Consider the following 4,273-nt stretch of genomic DNA (forward strand, 5'->3'; position numbering starts at 1 on the left):
CTAATGCCCTTGAATCCCACAGCATACTCTTGTTTTTGCTCTCCCCAAGGCGTTGCAGGCAAAGCACTTCTGAGTATAAACGCTGTATATTTCTGTGTTAATGCTGTCTTTGCGTTGAGGCGCTGTTGTCGTTTGTGGCGTGTCTGGTAGCATAGGGCATCCAAAAATATTTTGTCTGCCTGAAAATATAGCAAGTAGGTAAACTGCGAAGAAAAATGGATTTGTGGTAGCTCCTGGAATGCCTCACACCGAGAGCCGAAATAGCTCAGTTGGGAGAGCGTTAGACTGAAGATCTAAAGGTCCCTGGTTCGATCCCGGGTTTCGGCAAGCTCTGTTTTCTTTTTTCCCCCGCGCTCTCCGTACACGCCGGTGACATCGACAGACCGGGGCTGTTCCCGCGCACTGAGAACGCCGCGCCCCTCTCAAGCGGGGCGGCCTCACTCCCCTCACGCGTGGACAAACAGGACGCGGAGGCTGAACGTGTGGGCCGAGCGGGCAGCAGCGCCCTCTGCCGGCAGCCGGCTGGAATCGCAGCAGCGCTGAATGTAACCGACCCGTGCGGGCTGTCTGCCCAACTCCTCATTTCTTCACTTACACGGTGGAGCCAATCGTTCGGATTTTTCTGAAGTGTGTTTGTAAGCCTGGCATCTGTTTTTCGGCCAAAACCATCGCTTAGTTCCCTAGGTAAGATGTTACAACCGTTCCAGATATATCCCTCCCTTTGAGTCTATTAGGTTGTTGTTATATTGCTATTTTGCCTAAAGATTTTTTAAGCCTTTTTCACTCATTTGATATTGTTTCATCTTACCTGCAACAGCGGTTTCCTCCTCAGAGGTTTTGTGAAGTTGAACAGAAACTCGGAGAGACCATGCACTACTGAGCGTGACTGCCGCAGGGATGCTGACAACAGAATCCAGTTCTTAGAACCATCACAAGGTTGGAAAGGACCTACAGGATCATCTACTCCAACTGTCCTCCTTGCTACCACAAGCCACTAAACCATATCTGGTAGCTCCTCATCCAGACACCTCTTGAGCACTGCCAGGGATGGCGACTCCACCACCTCCCTGGGCAGGCCGTTCCAGTGCCTGACCACTCTCTGAGAGAAAAAAGCTTTTCCTTATGTCTAACCTAAACCTCCTCTGGTACAACTTGTGGCCATTTCCTCGGGTCCTGTTTGTTGCCTGGGAGCTTGTTTGGTGTGGGATTTGGATAGCGCACACGCAGAGTAAGGCTGCAGGCCTGAGGTGGGAGAAGCTAATAAAACTAAGAGATATCCAAAATCTGCGGGATTTGGGTCATCTGCTTTGTCCGTGACCATCCTCAGCTATCAAATCTCTGGTTTTAGTGAATAGAAACTGCAGACGAGACGCTCCTTCTCCTCCTTCCTGCCCCCAGACTTCTGCATCTGCCTCCTCTAGTAAGTCCTCCCCTTGTCCATGTGGGCAGCTGCCCTCCCGGTGCTTGTTGCTGCCTTGCCTGCCTCTCTGTGGCAAGCAAACGTTACTTCTACATGTCATAAAATTTGCTCTCTCAGACTGAAAATCGGTCTGTTAGAAAGGATTTGTATCTGTCTCTTGACTTGGTAGCCTGTGCTATTTACAGGCATCCATTAAATCTCATTTAGATACGCAGTATGATCAATACAAGGGATTTAAAAAACACAAGTCAGGACTCACGCTGAGCTTTAAGACTTTTTTTTCCCCCTTAATAGCAAGCCATACCTGTCATCTGTCTGTTATCTGATCTTATAAAAAAGAACTAGATTTGTGCTTTGCAGTTTTCTGGGGAAGAAATGCATTTAAAAAGAAAAAAAAAAATGCAGCTGATGATGCACTTCTAGAATCTGGCACTACCCATCCAGTCTTTTTTTTTTTTTTATTTGCTTTGAGTTAGCAAGTTAGAAAAGCTTTATCTGCTTGAGTTCAGCTCAGGAGCCCCATGGAAGGAAGCCTTTTCTGACCCAGCTCCTCAGGAGTTTTCATGTTCCCTCAGCCCACCGATGCATCTCAGGGCTCCTGCTTTGTGCTTTGGTAGTAACACAGAATTCACGCTCCACAGTAATGTTGAAATACAGAATTTATAGTATAGATTAGAAGACAGATTTGGGGCAGTTGTGAACTTTTAACCGTAAGTCCTGCTGTGCTTATCAGAGTTATCTTTATTCCTCAGTGAACCTCAGGGGAAACAGTGTATTTTTGTTTGGATGTACCATGTATGTACTTGCACGAAGTAAGGGCACATTCAGCACATTCATTGCTTTGACTGGCAATGTTCTTGAGGGCTAGCCCACATGACGTGGGGGATGAATGTCTTTTGTTCCCTTCCATATTTTCTGTTAGGAGAAGTAGTAATGTTAGTATCTTGAATAAAAATAGTGAGAGAAGAGTATCTTCTAGAACTGGCTCTAGGACAAACGTAAGGTCAAGGCCTTAGAACGTTTAATTTCACATTTTGTCAGCATATACCTGCTGTACGTAAATCAGATTGTCTCCTACCACAGCTGTATACAGCGGGATTAATCTCTCTTCACTTTAGGCATTTAAGTTTAGTGTCTGTGTTAGTCTTCCTTGCCACCTCTGATGGTCAAGGCAGAGAAATTAGGGCAGAGACGGGTCATTACCTCTCCACGATGCCTGCCTGAGAATGAGATGTGTCATCCTGCAGAGCTGCTTCTTTCCCTTGATCAATTATTGGGAACCACACAGTAACTGAAATTTTGCTCTTTATCTCCTGGATGCCCAAGTTCACTAAGTGAATCCTACCTTATATTCTATTACTATCTTGAAAGTTAGTCTCATTTAGAAACTGATGAAATAGCTCTAGAAATAAAGAAATCTTTGGCACCCTTTGGGCAGGCAGTGTCTACAGCTCTGGTGCAGATACAGTGGTGATCTTGAGTGGTAGATCTCCTTGACTTTATTTACACATTCTTTGTCAGCTGTGAAGTTCCTTACTAAGGATGGTTTTGTCTACCAGTCAGTACTGTATTTACTTAAACTATAAGTATCTTAAGCTTTCATCCCTGTTCCTTCATAGAACCATAGGGTCACCAAGGTGGCCAGAGACCTCTGAGGTCATCCCATCCAGCTGTCCACATACCACCAATATTTCCCCCACTAAGCCATGTACCTTAGTACAGCATCTAAACAACTCTTGAACACTTCCAGGGACGGTGACTCAACCATCTCCCTGGGCAGCCCATTCCAGTGCCTGTCTGCTCTTCTGGAGAATAAATTATTCTTTACATCCAACCTGAACCTCTCCTGGCACAACTTGAGGCTATTCCCTCTAATCCTATTGCTAGTTATGTAGGAGAAGACATTGACTCTCACTTCACCACGATCTGTACATTGTAAATTGTACATCTGATATGCAATGGAAAAAATATATCTATTTGGGTATAAAATGACACGTTCCATTGTTCGCTGACTGATGATGCTGCTTCCTGATCTCTGAAGAGTTTTCTCAGTCATGTTAAATGAGGGTATAAGGCAGAAGACAAGAAAAGAAAGATATTGCAAAGGAAATGGAACTGCTCGTTATCTCTGACAAAAATGAATAGAACTACGTGCAGGCAGTATATGACTTCAAGTGTAAAAGTGTATCAGCAATTTTAACATAACATTTATCTAAGGCTGTGGAAACAGTTGTCACGCATGTCTACTATACTGAAGCACTCTATGATTTTAGGATCTTTTTAAACAAACTGTATATATACACGTGCTTCAGCTATCATATGCACTTGGAGAGATGAGAAGCAAAGTGTAATCAAACTTGGAACTTGCAAAGTGGATGTCTTTAAGTAGTGATTTCCCATTGCAGTCTTCTCCTGACTTGTGGGAGTGAAGTTTAGCTGGACTGCAAGGCCCTGTGAGGGATGAGTGGGAAACCAGGTGGGACTCCTCTGTCTAAACACAGATCTTTAATGTATATTGAATACCACTGAACCCTAGACTCCCCTAACAATAAATAAATGAAGAAGGTTATGCCTTTGTGTGATGCAACTCATTCTGTCCTAATGTGAGCACAGAAAACAAGCCAAGTGAATTGCATCTTAAAAGCAGCTATTTCTCTCCATTAGGAGAGGACCCTGTAGAGGGAGCCTTTGGTGACCAGTTAAATGTAGATTTCGGCAATCAATAGATGGCTAACGTTAGATGAGATAAATTTCATCCTCTGTCACCTGGAAGCCTGCTGATAAAGCCAGGGAGAGATGGACGAGTGGAATTCACAATGCAAAGAGAGCTTGAGCAATCCAGAGTCCTGACTG

At 44.4% G+C, this 4,273-nt stretch overlaps 1 non-coding gene across 1 annotated transcript; it reads left to right on the plus strand.

Moving 5' to 3' along the window:
- Nucleotides 1–254: 254 nt before the first annotated feature.
- TRNAF-GAA lies at nt 255–327 on the plus strand. Its single transcript has one exon. It is a non-coding gene; the product is annotated as a tRNA-Phe (tRNA).
- The last annotated feature ends 3,946 nt before the right edge of the window (nt 328–4,273 follow it).

The sequence above is a fragment of the Gallus gallus genome, chromosome 1 (genome assembly GCF_016699485.2).
Source record: "Gallus gallus isolate bGalGal1 chromosome 1, bGalGal1.mat.broiler.GRCg7b, whole genome shotgun sequence".
Classification (NCBI taxonomy): domain Eukaryota; kingdom Metazoa; phylum Chordata; class Aves; order Galliformes; family Phasianidae; genus Gallus; species Gallus gallus.